General features: G+C 40.7%; 1 protein-coding gene and 1 long non-coding RNA gene across 2 annotated transcripts in view; one reads left to right on the top strand and one right to left on the bottom strand.

Annotated features, from left to right (window-relative positions):
- The window catches only part of ARHGAP28 (Rho GTPase activating protein 28), a 220,910-nt gene extending 220,576 nt beyond the window's left edge, over positions 1-334 (bottom strand). The window contains exon 1 of the mRNA XM_077778096.1: positions 58-334. The gene's annotated coding sequence lies outside the window, so the exon portion shown is untranslated. The remainder of the gene's footprint in view (positions 1-57) is intronic.
- Positions 335-5,029: 4,695 nt separating this feature from the next.
- Positions 5,030-19,812, top strand: LOC144243168 (uncharacterized). The gene is made up of 2 exons (XR_013338558.1): positions 5,030-5,570; positions 19,610-19,812. It is a non-coding gene; the product is annotated as an uncharacterized LOC144243168 (long non-coding RNA).
- The last annotated feature ends 4,139 nt before the right edge of the window (positions 19,813-23,951 follow it).

Genomic DNA, 23,951 nt, shown 5'->3' on the forward strand with positions numbered 1-23,951 from the left:
CTGGCCCCGCCGGCGTCCAGGGTACCACCGCCCCTCCGGACCCGTCAGCCTGCTCACCGGGTCCTGGGTCTCAGGAGTCACACGATCTGCGCGGACGCGACGGCAGCGACCACGCCACGGCCCGTCGTGCGCCCGTCCCCAGGGTCGGCCTCCTCGGACTCTTGAAGGAATATGCGGCCCCGCGGGGTTCGGCAGATGCGCGGTGCTCTCGGCTCGTTCCCTCTCTTCCAGCGCACAGAGCGGGGAAACACGGGGCAGAGTCCTTCAGAGACACGCCATTGGGGCCACCGTGGTGAGGCGAGGACCAGGAGGAGTTCCAGGCCCAGGAATACGACACCCCAGGAGTAGGACGCGCAAAGCTTCAGCCCACGCGCCAAAGGGTGAACCCGGGACTCGGAGTCTGCGCAGTAGAGGCGGCGTAGGCTCTGTCTCCGCGCCGCACTCCACGTGTCGGCGGCGTGGGGGCGGGGCACCTTCAGGCGGGGGCGGGGCCTGCAAACAGTTCTAGCTAGCACTGATAAGTTCCATAGGTTTTGTTTTTTGTTTTTGGAATGTGGGAATGTATTTTAAGAATTAAAAACAGAATACTCTAAGGAGCAGAGTATGGCATGTATAAATATATACGATAGTTGTAAAGAGAATAGAGCCAAACTACCCTGGCAAAACAGGATTGTATATGCGGGGAAGCGGTGTTAGAGGAGCAGATCAAAGTTAATGCTTAGTTCAGCTTCTGTCAAGCAAGCCCTGGGAATAGCTTGAGGCCACCTGGTGTCCACTATCTGTCAGCGTCTGAGTGAGACGCTTCTCCTGTCCTGAGAAAGCACAAAGCAGTGGATGATCCACAAGGAAAGATTCCTGCCTGCACTTAGAGACTTCCCTCAGCCCCTGAACCACCAAGGGTGAAACAGTGAATACCCCAGTGCCCCTGGTGGTGCAAAAACAGAAAGTCCCTACGGCCTTGACATGGTTGGGAGTTAAAAGACCCAGCTCAAGATTTATATCCCTCTCCATTCCCCCACCCAAACTGGAACAGTGATGAAGCCCCCTCCTTCTTAGGGAAAGGGGCTTGAATCCAGAAGGTCATGACTGAGAAGACTTACTAACAGGCCAAGGAAAGACCCTTAAGTTCAAAGGAGCTAGTCAGAGCAGGGCTGAGCAGAAGACTCTGGGAATTTGAATTTCAAAGGCAGTCAAAAACTTCAATAACTCTCCGAGCAAAGGGGGCTATGTCTCACAAACTCTAAACAATTCTGCTATATCAGCATCTTCGTCTCCACTCTTGGCATTCACTAGTAGATACCATAGATATAGACATAGATATAGACATAGATATAGACAGATATAGATAGATATAGATATAGATATAGATATAGATATAGATATAGATATAGATATAGATATCTGGATATCCTGATTAGAAAAGAAGTCTTTCCTCTTGGAAGTTGGCTTTCCAATGTCCTGTCTAGATTGTCTAACCATTATCTTTTTTTACATAACTTTTGATATGTAAAAGTGGCCTCAGGAAGCCACCCTAACTAAAATCAGAAGAACTATTAGCATATTAACAAATTGTAGTTCTGATCCTTCTATTGTTAAGTCTAATGATTTTCACCGTAAACAGGGTTTTTGGATAGATGCTGTTCTATATACATTAAAATGCAGTAACCTACTGACCTTCTAAATCTAAATAAAGATTTAGAAGCAAGGGTCACCCTAGAGATTCCAATCTTCATGTACCAAATTTTCATGGTGACTTGTGCTAATCAATGCAGGATGTCTTGCATTAAACAAAGTATTACCTGTTTCCAATGATAACCTTCACAATGAAAATGCAAATCCCAGTTTGAAATTCCTGGGCCGGCTATTGAAAATAGCTGTAGGTATATATGTAAGATCAAGGTACATTACAGTACACATAGTTTTAATGCACAGGAAAATGTGACGAAAATGGCATAAGAAATCTCTAAAGTACATTCCTGGATGTCATAAAAACATTTGGCAATCATTAGAATTGCATCCTGGCAACTTTTCAGAAGTTTGACAACTCTCAAAAGTTTACCAATACACATGAAAAATTGAGTGAAGTCAGACTGTGTTATGTTCAGTCCTGTTCAACTTTTCCTTTGCTGGTGCGTTTGAGAATGCAATTAGGGACTTACAAAGCTATGTCACAGTATATAGCTTGACACCTGGGAGACTCTTTCACCTTACCAGATTATAAATGTTATCAGTTATCATTGACAATGACAAAGAAATTGTGGGATGTAGATGGATGGCTGCATTCTTAAAGCACAGAAGCTGCAACAGCAAGCAATTTATCACTCACTGCTTTGCGGAGTCAGCGCAACATTGGAGGCTGACAGAAAGCCTTGAGGAGCCTGAGATCCAATACGGGTTCACACAAGGGAAATACAGCGCCAAGTCCATGAGGTTTCTTAAAAAAAAATGAGAACTGTCAATGAGCTCTGCCTCTTAGGTTAAACATTATCTGGTAAAGATTGATGCAGAAGGAGAGAACTGGTTTGAAAGGGGATGATGAAGATGTGCACCGGAAGAAAAAGCAGCATTCTTATCATTTAGAGATTGACAAAATATGACAATCACATGGCTTCCAGATAGAAACTTAAGGTGAGTGGCATAATGGTTAAGTATCAGGACCCAAGAGTCAAACTGCCTGAGTTCGGATCCTGGCTTTGCCACATCCTAACTTTATGAATTGGGTAAGTGATTTTCAACCTATTTAATGGGGATGATAATGATAGCATCATAAAGAACTAAATAAGAAGCTGTATGTAAAGCACTCAGCACAGTGCCTGGTACACAATACATGCTCTAGAAGGTACTGGGCATGGAGTGACAGGACAAGTCCACCAGGAGTGAAGTTCTAGACTTAGCCCAAGTACAAGTATTGAACTATGCTCATCTCAGCCCATGATGGGCCAGATGTGAAAGGCACATAGTCACAACACACACTGCCGTTGTAATGAAAGCAGAAGTGAAGGGGTCACCAACAGGGGAGTGTTACAGGCTCNGCCACCAGGAGTGAAGTTCTAGACTTAGCCCCCAAGTACAAGTATTGAACTATGCTCATCTCAGCCCATGATGGGCCAGATGTGAAAGGCACATAGTCACAACACACACTGCCGTTGTAATGAAAGCAGAAGTGAAGGGGTCACCAACAGGGGAGTGTTACAGGCTCTCAGAAGATTCACTNCTCTCTCTCTGACACTCCCCTGCTCACGCTGTCTCTCTCTCTCTCTCCTAGAAATAAATTAAAAAAAACATTAAAAAAAATTTTTTTTGTTTATTTTTGGTGCGCACGAAAGAGAGAAAGCGAGGAATGGGCAGAGAGAGAGGGAGACACAGAATCCAAAGCAGGCTCCAGGATCTAGTTGTCAACACAGAGCCTGATGCAGGGCTCAAACTCACGAACTGCAAGATCATGACCTGAGCCAAAGTCAGACACTTAACCCGCTGAGCCACCCAGGTTCCCCAGAATTTCTTTCCTTTTTCACACCAAATAATATTCCTCCACAGAATATTAATGTAAATACATTTCTTTTTTTTTAGTGTTCGTTGTTTGTAACTCATTTGCCTTCTTCTGGCAATACTTTAAGCTTTGCCCTGTACCCATTTTTATATCTTTAAAATGTGGTTTATTGGGGCTCCTGGGTGGCTCAGTCAGTTGAGCATCTGACTTCGGCTCAGGTTATGATCTTGCAGTTTGTGGGTTCAAGCCCTGCATTAGGCTCTGTGCTGACAGCTCGCAGCCTGGAATCTGCTTTGGATTCTGTGTCTCCCTCTCTCTCTGCCCCTCCCCCACTCATGCTCTGTCTTTCTCTCTCTCTCTCAAAAATAAATAAACATAAATAAAATAAAATGTGGCTTATTTATCACAACCAAACTGATAAACTCATTCCTCTCACATCAAATGTTACAGTGCTTTCTTCTGGGAACACCTTGTTAAAAAAAAAAAAAATGAGGAGCCTGACAGTAACTATAATAGGTTAGTGCTGTATCAACTTGACATAAAAAGCATTTCAACAAATTCGACATGATAGATGATAGAGTCTCTTAATTTAGCTGTGCAGAGAGAAACTGTAAAGCTTTGGCGTGTCTGTCACTATCCTCAAGGAAAAGCCATTTTTTATAAGACCTATCATGACTGTTATTATAAATGATAACATGGTCTAAAGCTAAACTTTAGTGTTGCTGTTCCTGCAGGGAAAGAAGTTTGTCTAAACAAGAAAGCACTTATTTTACAAGCATACCTTGGAGATATCGTGGGTTCGGTTCCAGACCACTGCAATAAAGCTAGTATTACGATAAAGCAAGTCAAATGAATTTTTGGTTTCCCAGTGCATATAAAAGTTATGTTTACACTTTACCACAGTCTATGAGGTGTGCAATAACACTATGTCTAAAAAAGCAATGTATATAGTTTAATTTAAACATACTTCATTGCTTAAAAAATGCAACTATCATCTGAGCTTTCAGTGAATCATAATCGTTTTGCTGGTGGAGGGTCTTGTTTGATGTTGACGGCTGTTGATTCATCAGGGTGGTGGTTGCCGAAGGTTGGGGCGACTATGGCCGTTTCTTAAAAGAAAGACAATGAAGTTTGCCACATCTATAGACTCTTCCTGTCACAAATAATTTCTCTGCAGCATGAAGGCTGTTTGATAGAATTTCTTTTAATTTTTTTTAATGTTTTATTTATTTCTAGGAGAGAGAGAGAGAGAAAGCGTGAGCAGGGGAGGGTCAGAGAGAGAGGGAGTCACAGACTCTGAAATAGGCTCCAGGCTCTGAGCTGGCAGTCAGCACAGAGCCCGACGCGGGGCTCGAACCCACGAACCGCGAGATCATGACCTAAGCGAAAGTTGGACGCTTAACCGACTAAGCCACCCAGGTGCCCCTGTTTGATAGAATTTTACTCACAGTAGAAATGGAGTCAATCTTCTCAAACCCTGTTGCTGCTTCATCACCTAAGTCTGGGCATTCTAAATTCTTTGCTGTCATGTCAACCGTCTCCACAGCATCTTTGCAGGAGTAGATTCCTTCCCAAGAAACCACTTTCTTTGTTCATCCGTAAGAAGCGACTCCTCACCCATTAAAGTTTTATCATGAGGTCACAACAGTTCAGTCCCATCTTCAGTTTTCTAGTCTTCTTGCTATTTCCACATCTGCAGTAACTTCCTCCACTGAAGTCTTCAACCCCTCAAAATCATCCAGGAGGGTTGGAATCAACTTTCCTTCAAACTCCTGGTAATGTTGATATTTTGACCTCCTCCTGTGAATCATGAACGTGCTTAAATGGCATCTAGAATGGTGAATTCTTTCCAGAAGGTTTTCAATTGACTTCACCCAAATCCATCAGAGCAATCACCATCTATGGCACCTATGGCCTTACGAACTGTATTTTTTAAATAATAAGACTCAACAGTCAAAATAACACCTTGATCCATGGACTACAGAATGGAGGTTGTGTTAACAGACATGAAAAAAAAACAACAACATTACTCTTGCTGGACATCTCCATCAGAGCGCTCAAGTGACCAAGTGCATTGTCAGTGAGTAATATATTTCAACAGTGGGCTTAAAATATTTAGTAAACCACATCACAACAGATATGCTCTCATCCAGACTTTATTGGTCTATTTATAGAGCCCAAGCAGAGTAGATTTAGCATAATTTGTATGTGCCCTAGGAGTTTTATAATGGTAAATAAACATTGGCCTCAGCTCAAAGTCACCAGTGCCTTAATATCTAACAAACAAGACAGCCTGACTTTTGAAACTTTGAAGTCAGGCATTGACCTCTCCTCTCTAGCGATGAACTCCTAGATGACATCTTCCAATAGAAGGCTGCTTCATCGGGACGCCTGGGTGGCTTAGTTGGTTAAGCGTCCGACTTTCGCTTAGGTCATGATCTCGNCTGTCTCTCTCTCTCTCTGTCTCTCCTAGAAATAAATAAAAATATTAAAAAAAAAAAAAAGAAGGCTGCTTCATCTATAATGAAACTCTGTCATCTAGTGTAGCCACCTTGAGTAATGATCCTAGCTACATCTTCTGAGCAACTTGCTGCAGCTTCTACATCAGCACTTTCTGCTTCACCTCACACTTTGATGTCATGGAGACGGCTTTTTTCCTTAAACCTCATGAACCAACCATGGCTGGCTTCAGACTTGTATTCGGCAGCTTCCTCACCTCTGTCAGCCTTCACAGAGCTGAAGAAAGTTAAGGCCTTGCTCTGGATTTGGCTTTGGCTTAAGGGAATGTTGTGGCTGGTTTGATCTTCCAACCCAGACCACTCAAACTTTCTCCATAAGAGCAATAAGGCTGTTTCATGTTCTTATCATTTGTTTGTATGTTCACCGGAGTAGCACTTTTAATTTCCTCCAAGAACTTTTCCTTTGTATTCACAATTTGGTGGTTTGCTGCAAAGGGCTAGCTTTTAGCCTATCTTGGCTTTTGACATGCCTTCACTAAGCTTTAATAATCATTCTGAATTTTTTATTTCAAGTGAGAGATATGTGACTCTTCCCTTCACTTTAATATTTAGAGGCCACTGTAGGGTTATTCATTGGTCTAATTTCAATATTGTTGTGCTTCAGAGAACAGGGAAGCCTGAAGAAAGGGAGAGAAAAGGGGAATGACTGGTGGGTGGAGCAGTGAGAACATACCTACTGTTTATCGGTTATGTGCACCATCTATATAGGTGTGGTTTGTGGCACCCCAAAAACAATTACAATGGAAACACCAAAGATCACTGATCACAGGTCTCCATAACAGATATAGTAATAATGAAAAAGCTTACAATATCATGAGAATTACCAAAACATCACACCGAGGTTCAAAGTGAGCAAATGCTGTTGGAAAAATGGCACCAATAGACTTACTTAAGGCAAGGTTGCCACAAACCCTCAATTTCTAAAAAACGCAGTATCTGCTAAGTGCAATAAAGTGAAGTGCAATAAAAGAAGGTATGCCTGTGTATAATTTTTTGCAGCTGCTTATTAAAGGAAAATTATCCAAACGCAAATACACTTACAGAAAATAGTATTCCACAAAGATTTGTTACTGTTTCCTTTCAAAGGTTTTAAGCAATCATCTTATTTCCCCACTTTATTAGTGAAAATACTTTTAGGTAACTTTTTTTTCTTATTGCATACAGAAAGCTTAAAGCTAACCTAAAATCTTTCTAAATCATTTCTTAGAATTGTTTGGATTTTTTTTATTCCAAATAAGGAAATGTCACTATTTCTTTCTCAGCTTTTATTTGCCTGTGGTCTGAACTGTTTTCCCAACGGGAAATACATCCATATACAGAGAATGAAACACATTTGAGATAAATATCAGAGTGCTTCTGGGGAGAAGTTTAGACCTTTTCTGTGTCTTGGCTCACCGTTTCCCACTGTCGTGTTCTCTTAATCTGAGCCAATAATTTTCACTGCCTATTTGAGCAAATAGGTGTGAATGCTGCAAAGCACAGCATCAGTCATGGTCTGAAAGAAATTATTCTCTTGGGCTGGTTTATCCAGTGTGCTGATTACTCTCTCTAGGGAGAGCGAGCACCTCATATAGCAGAAGAGAAAAAGCAGGATTCCCCTGGGAATCTACCCATGTTAGAAATATCCACTGCATATATTTCTATGGCATGCCACAGAGAAGATATTCTCAGCCCACTACCTTTCTTGTCCTAGGAAAGGGAAGATGGCTTAGACAGCCACTTGGACCAGCCACTTGTTGGCTTCCTTCATTAAACACATAAGGCTGGGGCCTGGCCTGGGGAGAGATGGCTTACTTCCAAAAACTTTTTGGCAATACCTAATGATTTGCAAGTATTTTTCACCTGCTCATGAATTGGAAGTTTTTAGTGTAACATATTTTTTTCTGATTATCACAGTATTCCAATCCCACTTCTTGTATCTATCCCAGAGGAAAAAACCTGATATGTGACTAGATCTTTACATATAGCCTTATCACATCATTATTTGTATTATCAAAAAACTGGAGATACTCTTTTCTTAAATGTTATTACATTTTTTAATGTTTATTTACTTTTGAGAGAGATAGAGACAGAGTGTGAGGGAGGGAGGGTCAGAGAGAGAATGCGAAACACAGAATCCGAAGCAGGCTCCAGGCTCTGAGCTGTCAGCACAGAGCCTGATGAGGGGTTCAAGCCATGAACCCGAGATCATGACCTGAGCTGAAGTCGGACACTTAACCGACTGAGCCACCCAGGCGCCTAAAACTGGAGATAATCTTAATGTCCAGGATGGAAATGCACTGTAGCATCCTGCCTTCATTAAAAATGGTGTTTTAAAAATTGAGGATAAGTAAGAGAACTTACCACACAATGTTAAGCAAAAGAAAGAAACAAAGAGCAGGATATATGACTGAGCAGACAGTATCAAGTCAAGTTTAACAGGTGCACATTCATGTGAGTGCACAGAAAAAAAATGGGAAGGGGATATCCCCAAATGTTAACAGTTATTTTCTCTTGGTGATGGGGCAGTGATATAATCATTAATTTTCCCCATACATTTACTTGCATTTTCCGATTTCTCTACAATGGTCATGTATAATCAGAAAAAGCATTTTTAGAAATACATGTCTGTTATAGAACATTTGGAAATTACTAAAAAGTGATGTGGGGGCACCTGGGTGGCTCAGTCAGTTAAGTGTCTGACTCTTGATCTCAGCTCAAGTCTTGATCTCAGGGTTGTGAGTTGAAGCCCCACATTGGGCTCCATGCTGGTTGTGAAGCCCAAGTTTTTAAAAAATACCAAAAATGATATAAAAAACAAAATGAAGTTACCCATAGTCTCAGTATCCAGAGTTTAACAGCCTTATTTTTTTTTTACTGTGCTTTTTTTTTCTTATCCCTCTTCTCTATAGTCAGTGGACTTACACTTTACAATGCTCCGACACGCGTGTTTTTTTTTAATTTTTTTAATGTTTTATTTATTTCTAGGAGAGAGAGAGAGACAGCGTGAGCAGGGGAGGGTCAGAGAGAGAGGGAGTCACAGACTGAAACAGGCTCCAGGCTCTGAGCTGGCAGTCAGCACAGAGCCCGACGCGGGCCTCGAACCCACGAACCGCGAGATCATGACCTAAGTGAAAGTCGGTTGCTTAACCGACTAAGCCACCCAGGCGCCCCCCGACACGCGTGTTTTAATTGATGTATAAATAGTCCCATTCCGAACTGTGCCCTCCTCATCCAATTTCTTTCTCTGACTCTGTCTTCCTTCCTCCCTCTTACAAAACTCATGGGATTCCAGCGAACCAACCTGGATAATCCATACTAATCTCTCATTTCAAAATCCTAAATATTTCAACATCTCTGGTCGTTTTTAACAGGCTTCCGGGATCAGAACATAACATCTTTGGAACACATTATTTTGCCCGCCACAGTGATTAGTCATCAATTAAAGCTAAGTGTGAAAGCCATCAGGACTTCTTGGCGGCATAGAAAGAAAGTCCCACTTCCTGCAGCTAGAGGACAAAAAAAGCTGAGGATTAGTTTGAGGGCCTAATTAGAAGACTATCAGAGCTCGGGAACAGGTTGAATTCTTAGCCTATCTCCTCTCTGTTAAAGGCAAGTGCCCTCCTTCTTATCTGAAGAGGACACAGAGGTCTCTGCCATGCAAGACAGAACATGCAGCAGTGTCTAAGCCCATTTTCCTCCCCAGTGACCTAGCAGAGTTAATTACAATATAAGCTTGTTGGAGAAGTGTTGGATCTGCCAAGAGAGAGAAATAATTGTACTCCAAAGAAGCTGCAGCCTATTGCCAACAAAGGCCATTGGAACCAAGAGAATTTGAATGGTTCTGTGTCCTGAGGGTGCTTGATGAGGAGAGGCAGAACATAAAGTTAGTTAGATAAGGGAGAGTTTATTTGGAGAGGTGGCTAACACACTGCTAAGGTAGTACTTGAAAGCAATGCCCAACATTAAGTGGACTAGAAGTGTTTTCTAGTCTAAAAAATGGTACCGATTAATTACTCTACTTCTCTCATAGGATTTGTAAGAATATTGAATGAGATAGTGTTTGTGGATACTTAGCATATTATCTGTACATAGTAACTATTCAGTAAAGGTTAGCTATGGTTGATGAAATTATTCTGATGATAACAACGATTTTCCATAATGAGGTTAAGAGTTCCTTAAACGTCTTTTGGTTAAGGGTGCCTGGGTGACTGAGTCGGCTAAACGTCTATTGGTTTGGGCTCAGGACATGATTCCACAGCTTCATGGGTTCAAGCCCCTCGTTGGACTCTTTGCTTATGATGCAGAGCCCGCCTGTGATTCTATCTCTCCCCGCTATCTCTCTGCCCCTCCCCAACTTGCACTGTCTCTATTTCTCTCAAAATAAATAAATGAACTTTGAAAAAAGTCTTAAAAATCTCTTTTGGCTAAATGCAGAGAACCAAACTTTTGACTGCAATTATAAAAAACCACATCATTGCTTTTTGATTTGTGGGAAATTTCAGAAAGTAAAACTTCTTAATGCAAAATTTAAAGCTTTTATATGAGAAGGATAGGAATTCTTTGCTGGAACAAAATTGTTGTAGTAGATGAATTGGAGCATTCTTTTTTCTTTAAGTTTATTTATTTATTTTGGGAGAGGGAGAGAGAGAGAGAGGGAGAGAGTAGCAGCATAAGTGGGGGAGGGGCAAAGAGCAAGGGAGAGAGAGAGTTCCAAGCAAGCCTCATGCGATCAGCACACAGAGCCCAATGCAGGATTTGATCCCACAAACTGAGAGATCACAACCTAAGCCAAAATCAAGAGTCAGATGCCCAACCGATTGAGCATCCAGGCGCCCCATTGGAGACTATTCTAATTGATTCTAATTAGCTATCTCATAGACTCTAATGCTCTAGCCAAAAATTTTCTTAGACATCTTTTCAAGAAAGAGTCTTTTCAGCTTTGGTCTTGTAGCTTTCATTTTGTCAAAGAGATGACTCAAGCCCCTAGGACGTGAAATTTGAGGAAGTGTTTGGATAGTAAAGGAAGATGGTATTTCTCTTCATGGAGAAAGAAAGTGTATCTTCAGTGTGCAAAATCTACCTGCCTGAAGGTTGAAGACTGAGTTAGAGAATTAAAAAAATTCTTTTAGGGCGCCTGGGTGGCTTAGTCGGCTAAGCGTCTGACTTTCGCTTGGGTCATGATCTCGCGGTTCGGGGGTTCGAGCCCTGCGTCGGGCTCTGTGCTGACTGCCAGCTCAGAGCCTGGAGCCTGTTTCAATCTGTGACTCCCTCTCTCTCTGACCCTCCCCTGCTCATGCTGTCTCTCTCTCTCTCCTAGAAATAAATAAAAATATTTTTAAAAATCCTTTTATCCTGAGATATAACTTACATGCAGAACAATGCAAAAACAAGTAAGCACCGCCCGAATCAAGAGGTATAATTATTACCTAGGAAACCTGAGATCAAGAGTGAGAACAGCACCTGGGGCGCCTGGGTGGCTTAGTCGGTTAAGCGTCTGACTTTCGCTTGGGTCATGATCTCGCGGTTCGCGGGTTCGAGCCCCGCATCGGGCTCTGTGCTGACTGCCAGCTCAGAGCCTGGAGCCTGTTTCAATCTGTGACTCCCTCTCTCTCTGACCCTCCCCTGCTCATGCTGTCTCTTTCTCTCTCTCCTAGAAATAAATAAAACATTAAAAAAAAAAAAAAGAGTGAGAACAGCACCGAAATCCCAGAAGCCTCACGTGTTAATATCCCAATCATGAAAACTACACTCATTTTCATTGTTTTCAGCAGGGCAGTTGATCTAAAGGATCTAGCTGGCCATTTCCAGAAATGGAAGTTCTGAGTGACTTTCAGAGGTCTTAATCTTAATCTTACCATTTAGTAATGAGCTCAAAAGTGTGATCAGTATGATTACACTCTCGTATAATAAGAGAGGGCTACATACACTAAACTGAAGGCCAATGATTTCCATTGGGCATCAGTCAAAACTCAACTGACTTGAAAAAAAAAAAACCTTGAAAAATCCCTGTGTAATATTCATGAATGTCTTTCATGATAAGATCTAGTTGCTTGAAAGAATTACGCATGGCTTCCTCTTTCATTGAACCTGGCAAATATTTATTACCTGTTCTTTCCTCCCTCTCTTCTCTCCTGTCTCCCCAAAGCTATCTCTCTCACTCAGTCACTGAGCAATTCTTTGGGGAGCTCTGGAGACTTACTGACTTTTACATCTGAATTTTAAATTCCATTATAAACAAAGACCCCTTTTTCTATTGATTTTTTCCCAGTTTTCTGGAAGCCCTAAATGATTTTTGGCTCCGTACATCAGTCCCAGAGTAATGTCTTTCTTTCCCCTTTGGAACTTCTTAAAACAAATCAGCATAATTGTGTCTACTTACTCCTTTAGCATCAAGCCTTTATTCTAGTCTTTCAAGCTACCCAATGACCTTAGAAATGTTTTCTTCACATTTGGGTTGATTCTTTATTTTTAAAGCAAGTAAAAGCAAGCAATCCAAATGTTTAATTATTTTTATTAACAGGAAGACTTATGCTCCACTCTCTCCAAAAAACCTTTCTTTCTGAGAGGTAAAGGTCTATCTGACAATACCATTAGTGCTTCAAATATAATTCCTTAAAATATAAGACTGTCCTTTGTTTGGAGACAAACATAGTCAAAGCCATCATTATTTAGCTGAACCATGTCAGATGAAATGCATCTTTTTTCTTCTATCCAAGATGAGTATTATATCATACACAAGAGGAAAACTATATTCATATCTACTAAAAGGGTCTTTACAGAGGGAAATTTGAAACATTAGATGCTGTGCTTCTTTTAGTAAAATTATATTTTCTACTCTGGAAAGGGTAACACAGATCCATGCGATAGTTGCTTAAAATCACAGGCATTGGTCAAAGTCTGTCAATTCAACCTTCCATGAGAAAACAAAAATCATTGGTTGCCTAAATCCGATGGTTTCCAATACATAAAATGAGTTTTTTGAGCATTTCCCCTAAGATAAGTACTCAGATATGCAACAAGATTATTCACTACCATATTTCTTCTTTAGAACAATAAATCCTGGAAGCAATCTAAAAGCTCCTGAGTTACTCATTAAGAGTAATATTTACTTTCTTCATAGGGTTTTGAATTTCCTCAAGGTTAAAATTAACTGGTTGTTTTGTGATATGGATTTTACCAAAATTTTAATCCATAGGAGACTATTTGTATTGCTTGATTTTTCCCCATGAGTATACATTATAATTGAAATCAGAAAAGATAAAATAAAATTTCCTTGCTTTCAGTAAACCATTATCTGGCTAATTGATTTAGTTCTTCATTTTGTTTCAATAGTGCCAAATTGGCTAGGAAGTAACAACCAGAGGTTTAATGAAAGGATCACCATTGGTGTGAACTATGTACATGTCTCAGAGATGGTCCCGCACTCCAGGCTGCCCAGACATATTTTACAGCAGATTTTGATTTGGGTGTTTCTACCGAAAATTTAAAAATTTGCATTAAATGTAAAAGACCAGATGATGAATAGCTAATTACTACTTGATATTTTTATAACTGCATTATTCCTATGCTGTAGCTTAAGCAGAAGTATTGAAAATGCAAAAAAAGCACTTTGATTTCTTGCCCTTTTGATTTTTCTACGAAAAATTTTGGAAGGCTGCCAAGCATGTGTTCAACAAATGTTTTATACTGGAAATGCTTTGCCATAATCACAAACTGATTGAATAACCGTGATAATTTAAGTGTTCTTTTGTTCATCCACTTCAATGTTTTGTTCATTTGCTTGAAATATGTGCTTTGCTTTTAGTTAAAATCAGGTTCATATGTGTCAAAAAATAAAGCGCTGTGTATTTCCATAGCCATATTCTTGTAACATGAGATCTGTAAAAGATTTGAGAAATAAGTTAATAATCACTTGGCATCAAGTGAAAAGAAAGCTATATATGGGATATGTTTTCATAGTAACAGCATTTGATTTTGGTCAAATTCATGTCAAAGAAGAATTAGAATTAATTTTAACCTTGGTATGCCTAAAATATGGACAGCCAGATTATCTTAATAGGAAACATATTTTCACATTCAGAATTGCTTATTCTCAGGCACAAAGTTTCCATTTCAAACACTGCAGCCTGGTACTGCAAATCCCTCAGTTATCTGAAAACTTCAACCATCGGGATCACCTTTGAGAATCAGGAAAAAAGCAAAAAAAACAAAACAAAACAAAACAAAAAACCAACCTTGTAAACATCAAACAGAAGCCACAAATCTTCAGCATGTAATAGGAAGTGGTGATGCTGACATTACAATAGCTCAAGAGGAAACAGCAAACTTATAAAGCAGACATCTTGATCAGAAAATTACAGTCTGGGGCCATCACATGCAGGATCAGCGTACTCTTGAAGGTCACCAGCATGGACTGCAAAATATAATAATGGATATCTTAACGATCCAGATTATTTGCTCCCCAAATGCACATCTTACAACAGTTCTTGCATTGGGCCATCTGTGGCTCTCAGTGCTCCCAGGGGTTGGCTGTGGCATGCCACACATAAAGTATATGGACGGCAATTTTAAAGGTGTTCAGAGCAAGGAAGAATCATCCAATTACCTCATTTACCCTGGCCGTATCCTCCCTGCCTATATTTATATGAATCCACAAGATGGAAACACCAAGAACACAATTTGCCTTACAAGTGAAAATACGGTTAAAACTGATATATTTTGACCAGGAGCATTTTTGTATTGTATTATGAGACATTTCTAAGTTTTCTATGGAAGAAAAAAGATCAGTCAAAGAGGACATAATCAGCTTCCAAATATAGCTCACAAATTGATACTGTGATTTTTCAAGTTTACAATGAGATTCCACTAAAAGAAAGGGGTTTCAGATGAGTTTGTTTTCTAATGAGCAAAAGCATAGAAAGGTCAAGAAAAAGATACAGGGATATCCTGTCTGGACTTTGCAAAGAAGGCTTTCTTTCTTTGCAATCACAGAAAGTTAGAAACAAAGACTATTAGGACCATCACCACACTTACAAGACCTCACAGGCAGCAGGAACGTCCCCTTGAATATGACACGTGTGGCCTCTGGCCTTGCTGCCTTAGCCACAAATAATGAAGCGGGAGCACCCATGAGCTGGTAAAATAAACCTTACAGAAAGTTAGGCAGCATTCACAAGGGATTCTCTTTCCTTAAGGGATTTTTTTAAAAGCACACGTCTTTTTTTTCCAGTGGAAAAAAAAGGTGAAATTTTAACTCGATTCATTTGGTGGGGTTGATATTTTGTAATGGAGATGTGTAGTATTTGTTTTCTCCATTGCAGGAGCAAGGGATGTTATGTTTTCCTTCTTATAGCAGTTGGGAATTTATTGCCAGTGCTAACAAAAGAAAAAGCAGTATCTTTCCCACTCTGCTTTTGTGTGGATTGCGTAACCCCGGATTAAGTGATTAAGCACAATGCCTTCTCTTGCTGAGAGGGAAAGAAACATGGGGTTCACATGCTTGCCTTTTTACATCTAGGATCACACTGGAGCTCACAACAGTCTTGTTGAAATCATATTATTAATTTTGTTTTGGATGAAAAGACTCCATTTTGAATATTGAGACATTTTTATAGAAGGCAGGAAAATGATGAATGCAAAGAGCAGCCTCCCTCATGAGAGCAGACAGGAGTGCTAAGTCTTACCAACATCAGAACGTGCCAGAGAGGGGCACCTGGGTGGCTGAGTCAGTTAAGTGTCCCACCTCAGTTCAGGTCATATCTCAGATTCGTGAGTTTGAGCCCCACATAGCGCTCTGTGCTGACAGCTCGGAGCCTGGAGCCTGCTTCAGATTCTGTGTCTCCCTGTCTCTCTGCCCCTCCCACACTTTTGCTGTCTCTCTGTCTCTCAAAAATAAATAAACATTAAAAATTTAAAATAAACAGTAAAAAAAATGGATGTGCCAGAGAAAAACTGAACAGTTATAGGTTTTCCTGAGTGTACCTTCCTTCTTCTTGCTTTCTACTACTTGCGCTGTCTTTTCTCCCCATTGGGGCATCTCTGAGGCTGCTAGACATACTGAGATGACAACGAGGTTTATAGCTAGCACTTAAACCTACTATGAATATTGTCACTGGGAGAATTTCAGGGGGAGCAGAGAGGACAGAGACAAGGAAGGATGAAAAGGGATGAATAGGCAACAGAAAAGAATAAAAAAGTTGACATTTGTGTATTCTGGTACATAGGTGTTAATGGTGTTTAATATCAATCAATGGTTATCAAAAGTACTTCTTTTAAAATTCCCAATGTTTGAAAGACTAATTCCAGATTCAGTAATTAGCATATTTTTGTAAATACTATATACATTGTAGTTGTCAAGGGTGCAATATATTGCCTGCTTCATTAGTCAGGAGAACATTAGTAAGGATTTGCAGTAATTCCCGGAATTAATTTTTTTTTGAACTTCTGTTTCTCTGAAACAATTAGTCTTTCCCGAGCACAGGTCCCAAACTTCCTAAACCCTCCTTTCATTCATGCTTTCCCCTCCTTCAGGTCTTTCCACTTCAACGCCACTTGAACTAAGAACATTGCTTGAAACCCCCAAGTTCTGATTCAAGACTACCAGCATGTCTGATCAGTGTCCTGCCCTTAAATCAACCTTATGGATATATCAAAATTTTGCTGAGTTAAGCTAACAAGCATCTTGCAAGGCCATTACTAGGGCATTATGTTACTGAAAACTAATTTTAAACAATAATGAAAATAGTTATTGTAATAATTGCTTACGTTTATACGAAATCATGATTTTCTTTGGAGTTCACAGCTCCAAAATAGTGTCAACCTTTGAAGCTGCCGGATTATATTGGGCTAAACATGATTAGCACACATTCCTTGCCGAACGCACCCAAAGGTTAAACATAAGCCAGAAACCAACACTGAGTGCAGTTCAGGCATTCCTGAATCAAATACCTTAGTGCAGAAAAATGATAAAATCTCAGGTCTTTTCATTCTTGGCATGTACTGCTACATTTTTTGCTAGCGTCAGGTTGTAGGGAGAATTCTTGTATACGAGGAATTTCCCGCCAAGTGGGGATTGTCACTGCTCTGGGTTTTCTACGGCTCCCAGGTCACTTCGGTCACTTCCCCAGACTTGCCTTGTTCCCTAACTGATAGGTATGACTCCTTTGTCTCTTACCTGTGCTCGTGCTTCCCTGTGTGGATGGGAATTATGACTGGTGCAGAGGTGAGCATCAGCGGGGTGCCCACTGGATAAAACAAGTGGGGAGTCTGCTCAACTTGGCTGTTTTCAGCTGGGGTTTTGCCAGTTCTTTGTATGTTAGTTCCTTTGGCTGCACTCTTTGATTTGTTTCTGACTTTTTTTTTTTTTTTGTGGTCATTGGGGGTGGTTTGATTTAGGAGAATATACATTTCTGGCTTTCTCTTTTGATGGCGGCAGCAGCTGCTGCTTCTTCTTCTTCTTCTTCTTCTTCTTCTTCTTCTTCTTTTTAATGTTTATTTATTTTGGGGAGAGAGAAAGAGAGACAAAGCACAAATGGTGGAGAGGCAGAGCGAAAGGGGGAGACACAGAATCGGAAGCAGACTCCAGGCTCTGAGCTGTCAGCACAGAGCTCGACAGGGAGCTCAAACCCATGGACCTTGAGATCATGACCTGAGCTGAAGTGGTACACTTAACCGACAGAGCCACTCAGGTGCCCCTCTCTTATGGCTTCTTAATCCTAACTGGCAACTAAAAAGGAATCCAAATTTGTGTGGGGATGACAGGGATTTCAGGGGAGTCCCTTCCCAGCTTGTTTTCAGTTTCCATGTGGAACATTCAGAACCACAGGCAGAGAACTGCCCTCTGTACTAAGCTTATTTGCAGCTCTTGTTGACTGAGTTAATGGGCCCAAGGGAGTGAACGCCTGTTTTAACTCAATTCTTTGGCATTTTATATTTGTCTATTCCTTTCGGAAGAGCCCACTTGCCTTAACCATTTTTGGCATATAACCAAAGAAATTGAAGATTTATCTCAAGTTTTAGTTTAGCTTTGATTTTTGGCTTCATCCAATGCCTTTAAAAAGGTAATAGAACTTCTGGGGAAAAAAGCAAAAGTCACAAGGATTCAGCCTCAAACATATCAGATTCATGGAAATCCCTGTCTTTTCACTTACAGAGGGTTTTGAGTAAATCTCTCTGACATTATCAGGTTCTTATCTATTTACCAGAAATCTGTCTTACTATCTATTGAAACTTAAGCAATTTCCAAGGGCTCTACAAATACATAGAGATTTAAAATATTTAGCTTTTTATTTATGGAAAACTTAGTTGGTTAAAATCAGATTAATTAAATAGGGGCGCCTGGATGGCTCCAACTCTTGAGTTCATCCAACTCTTGATTTAGGCTCAGATCATGATCTCAAGGGCATGAGATCAAGCCCTATATCGGGCTCTGTGCTCAGTGTGGAGTTGGCTTAAGATTCTCTCTCTCTCTGTCCCTCCCTCACTCTCTAAATAAATATTTTTAAAAATTAAAAAAGATTAAATAAACCACAAACAACGACTTCTATTTTAATTATTAATGGCTCATGTTACCATGGGCCAGGCGTATGCTAAGTTTCACAACATATTTTAAAAATTAAGCATAGATAAATAAGATTCGATAAAAATTAAAAATAAAAAATTAACTCTGGAAAGCATTTAGTTTCAAAATACGAAGTTTTGTTGTTTCATTGTTAAGAACAGACCAGTCTTTCAGAAAAGGAGGTTCATCCTGTTTTACACCTGAAACTAATATAATGTTATCTGTTAATTATAACATAAGGACGGAAACAAAGGAAAGATTCCTAAAATTGGAGCTATACTGTGGGGAAGAAATTTATAGAATAAAACTTCGCTGTTTTATTATTCTACGTGCAAAATTTCTCTTTGAGATATAAATGATGTTTAAAAGAAGTGTTAGAATAAAAACAGAATAAGTTTAAGCAAAATCTTTCAAATAGTATTGCATCTGTTACTGAGTGCTTATAGAATGTCTGAGTCTGGAAACTTGAGCCCCGGACACTATGTAGGGATAACAGATGTGGCCCTTGGGCAAGAAGAGAGATGGCTGAAAAGTGCAAAGTTCAGACCTACAGCGAAGTCTTGTTATATATAGCACAGGCTTCTAGAAGCAGCCTGCCTCCCTGACTCACATACATCTACCACACACACACATGCTCACACACACACACACACACATTTTTTTTTTCTTTTCCTTTTACGATGTTATATCCTTTGGGGTTCCTTAATCTCAAATTCTTATTCATTCCTATCTTATCCTTCTATTAATTCACATCCTTCTTTTTATGAGTCTATGTATCTATTTGAATATTATTCTATGTCCTTTTAAAATATTTTTTTAGGGGCACCTGGGTGGCTCAGAGAGTTAAATATCCAACTTTGGCTCAGGTCATGATCTTGCGGTTTGTGAGTTTGAACCCTGCATTGGGCTCTGTGCTGACAGTTCAGAGTCTGGAGCTTGCTTGGGATTCTGTGTCTCCCTCTCTTTCTGCCCCTCCCCTGTTTGTGTTCTGTCTCTGTCTCTCTCTCAAAAATGGAATAAAACATTAAAATTAAAATAAAATATTTATTTAAATTTTAGGTACAATCCACTCCCAACTTGGGGTTCGAACTCATCACCCCAAGATCAAGAGTCGCATGCTCCACCAAATGAGCCAGCCAGGCTCCCCTACCTCCTTTTAAACTGAGACTTGATTTATGCTCTAACTCTCTTTGTAACTTCTACCATGGTGGTCCCAGAATCTCAGTGTACAGGGATCATTAAAGGCATCTGTTCCAACCTCTGCTTGGTGTGAGATTCCTGCTTAATTTTTCTCTCAAGAAGGATATTGGTTTTGTTGCTTAGAGAAGGAAGTGAGGACTGCCTTCCCTGCAGGCCCTCACCTCACTGCTGGCAAGTCCTCACATTGTATTTCCACCCTCCCCTTTTTCAGTTCTTCTCATATTAATCCTTTTGTGACCTACCAAGAGACTTCCTAAGTCATATTTTTTCACTGTATTATTGACCATGTTCCTTTCTTTCTCTGTCCTCCTTCCTTTCCATCCTTCCCCGTCCCTTGAAAAAGACTTTAAAAACAAAACACTGTAAAATTCCTAAGCACTCTTCCTAATCTAAGTATGGACCAATTTCTGTTGATAAGTGAGCACATAGACTCACATACCATATATGCACACACAACATACACCAACACCACACCACACATGCAACATACATACACCATACCACACACATCATTAATACCCACACACATACATAGGCACCCACACATATACCACATACACAACACACGGGTATACACTATAATACACACGTGTGCTACATCACACATAGACACACACAGGCATCACACCACACACATATCACAACACACACCACTCACATGCAACACGCATACACCATACCACACACACCATATACACAATACACACACAACACACATATACCACACCACCACACACACAACATACACGCATGCATACACACCCACACCACACATACCATAAATACACATGTATGCACACACATAGACACACCACATACCATGCACACGACATCACACACACTCTACAAGACACATACACATATGCACTCCCATATATATATATATATATACATACACATATCAGTTTCCTAGCATTAAATTTTGATCCACCATCTCTTTCCTTTTGTCCATGAAGAACTTTGACCTTTTGACATACATCTGGCATTACTGACATTTACAATGTACCAAGGGTGCTTAACGTGTAGCATTCTGAGCCTTAATTAGCCCTGTAGACTTGAATGCACTTAAACTCCCAAGACCAGGGCTTCGAGCAAGCAGAAGGCACCCTTCACCTTCCTCTGGTGATGGCCTGGGGTTCACTGCTCTGATTTCTTCTGAATCCTTGTCTTTACTCACAAGGGCAGAAGGGTTCAAATAGAGGCTGCAAAATGGCAACCTACCAGCTGAGTCTGGCCTTCAGATCCATTTTGCATGGCCTGCCCTGAGGTTTTGAGATAGTTTAGTTAGTGGCCAACATGTACAAATGAAGACATTTCACTTAAAAACCTGGCTATCTGTGTATCTCAAGCAAGTAGAAACTTACAACTCCAGGGCTGTATTTCTTCCACGCAGCAATAGGCACTGTAGCTCCTGGAAAACACGAGGTGTGCTTCCAGCTCCTGGCGTCCTCAACAATTCACCCTCTCTTACATCTATCTCATGGCATCCTGTTGCCTTACCTCCCTGACCCCCAGAAGCAAGGGAAATGCTCCTTGGATGGAGGCACTTTGAGTCTGGTAGCAAACTGATGTGGAGAAGCAAACCAAACCTTCGATCAGTCACAAGTGGTGGTAGGTACTGATGGTGAAGGTAGAGACTTTGGAAACATGGACAAAATAGAGTTAAAGCTCCAATATGAGCACCTTGCTCCTTACTGGGGTAAATCCCACGCAAATAACCTATTCACAAAAAATCGTTAATGTAACAAAGATGGAAAATCGAGGGCAATGAAATGTGAGGGGGAGACTACTGTGTGCTTCCCAAGCCCCAGTTCCTTTCCTCTCTGGGCACTTAGCCAGATTGCCTGTCTCAGCCTCACCTGCACTTGGCTATGTCACATGACCAAGAACTTGGGCAAAATATAGGGTGCCACCTACAAGCTCCACCCCAACAAGCTTCCTGCACCATCTTCCCTGCTTTCTCTTGGTCCCCAACCTCCAACCAAATGGAGAGGACAACAAGGGCCTAGAAGCAGGTAGAAGATTGAAAGGAGTTTGGAANCCACAATGACCTGTGACTTGAGTGAGAAATAAGCATTTGTATTCCATTGAGATGCTAAGATTTAGGGGATGTTTGTTGCAATAGGTGGGGATGTTTGTTACAAGGCAAGGTTTGTTACAATAGTTACAATGATACAGAAGCCTCAGGAAAGCCAACTAGGCAATGGATGGAGTAAAGCGTTCCTGTTCCACATGGTAATGACTGCTAAGAAGCATGTCTGTGCCACCTACGAGATAAGGATAAGTTCCGAATAGAGGAGCTTAGGTCCTTAATAGGCTAGAAGCCTGCTGCTTCCAGGTTCTGACTTCCTGCTGCCGAGCAGATGAAAAGCTGTGGACGTATTTAGGAAATCTTTTACACAAAATTGCTCCGTGCAGCTGTGCTTCTCCTGCCCGAGTGGAGAGGAACACAGAAAGGCAAAGTCCGTCTGTTTGGTGACTGTGACTGTTCCTCCAGGCTCCCAGGTAACACATACCTGAAGAGGGGAGCAGAGAGACAATCATGAAGAGACTTGATTTTGCATTAGAATAGTGTCTGAACATGGCGCCCCCCTCGAGGGATACACAATTCCAAGCTGGAACTCTATTAGTTTAGTACTGTTGAAGTGATAGGAGTCTTAAAATTCTGATTTACATTAGCCTCCAACTAGGGATATGTTTTCCAATAGCAAATGTTCCCTTTACTGTAGTGTGGAGGCAACTTAGGGTTTCTAAGGATTTAGCAATTTGTTGAGATAATTAGGAATAAAGGAAGAGTATTTCTTGGGGATTTGTCCGAAGTGAGAAGGTTGTCTCTAAGTGGGTCCAGCTCACAACATGAGAATTGTGCTTTGGAACAATGCCTGAGAAAGGCATTGTGGTGTGACAACCCTAGTGTCTAATTCCATCCCAGGACCCAATGCCATGGAGTAGTGTAGACCCCAGTCTGTCCAAAGGAAGCCCCTTGGTTAAATTATCTTAATGTATATGCTCAGCTTCTTTGAATGCAGTGAGAAAGATCAAAACAAAGACATATATAAGAAAATTAACAAAGGAGGAATAGATGGAAAGTTTTTCCTAAGGGACTAACCTTATAGCTTTGTAATGGTTGCCGTAATTGGATCAAATATGGCTCTGGGCTTCCAACGATGTAAACAGAGGGCATGGAGATTGGAAAATCTCACTCCTGGTCAACAGAGACGGAGTCTTCACCGGCCTCAAATTCTAAAAGAAAACTTTGGATCTGGAACGTCATGTGGGCATCATTGGGTCATATGACAGTCTCCTTAAATACAATCAAAAACAACAACAACAAAACACTGTCAATCAGTATAACCTAATTGCAACACCGTGAAGGTAATTTGGGGTGGGGGAATGCTGGTGATTCCATCCCCTAAGGCTTTTCCCAGAAGAAGTTCGCTAAAAGATATGTTGAAATCTATCCACTGTTTTCTTTTATGGTGTTTAAAGCAGAGTTAGGTATTTAAAGAACTGGTTATTGGGATGTAATATGACAAATACAATTTGAAATGATCCGAGGGTGCTCATTTATATGATACCAAGTGTTTGTGAAGTATGCACTAGGGTTGATTGTTTGGACACTATCTACAGAGAAATGGCTCTAGACTAACTGACATTCTGTATTTCAAGACATTTACCATTTACTTTGGAAAAATCCCACTGGATTCAGGCAACTCCGTGGCAGGTGGCATTATAGTCGTCCATGCCTTGTGTGTGTAAGGCACAGCTTCCTGGACATAGTGAAGGAAGAGGAGTTGCAGCTTTTTAGTTCAAAGGTTCAAAGACCTGTTTTAAAGCATAGATTTCTTAGAGACTAAGCTCTTACGCATAAAAAGCAATAAAAATGGGCACTATTCATTGAGCTCTTACTAGAAGCCAGGTACCAAGCACTTTGCATACAGCATTTCATGGAATGTATTCAACAACCCTCGGGTTTCAATATCGTTGGCATCTTTCTATCAATGACAATTCTGAGACTTGGTGTCTTGTCCAAAGGTTACAAGAGCTAAGGAGCAGATGAGGAACAGAAGACGTATCCAGATGTTAAATAACCATCCCAAGATCAATCAGATTAAGAGTAGCAGCCTTGTAATTTCAACCCAGTCTAATCCCTGAGCCCATGCTCTCAACACCTAGTTGATATTGTTTCCCTGCCCAAATA

The sequence above is a fragment of the Crocuta crocuta genome, unplaced genomic scaffold (assembly GCF_008692635.1).
Source record: "Crocuta crocuta isolate KB4526 unplaced genomic scaffold, BGI_CrCroc_1.0 scaffold26, whole genome shotgun sequence".
Classification (NCBI taxonomy): Eukaryota; Metazoa; Chordata; class Mammalia; order Carnivora; family Hyaenidae; genus Crocuta; species Crocuta crocuta.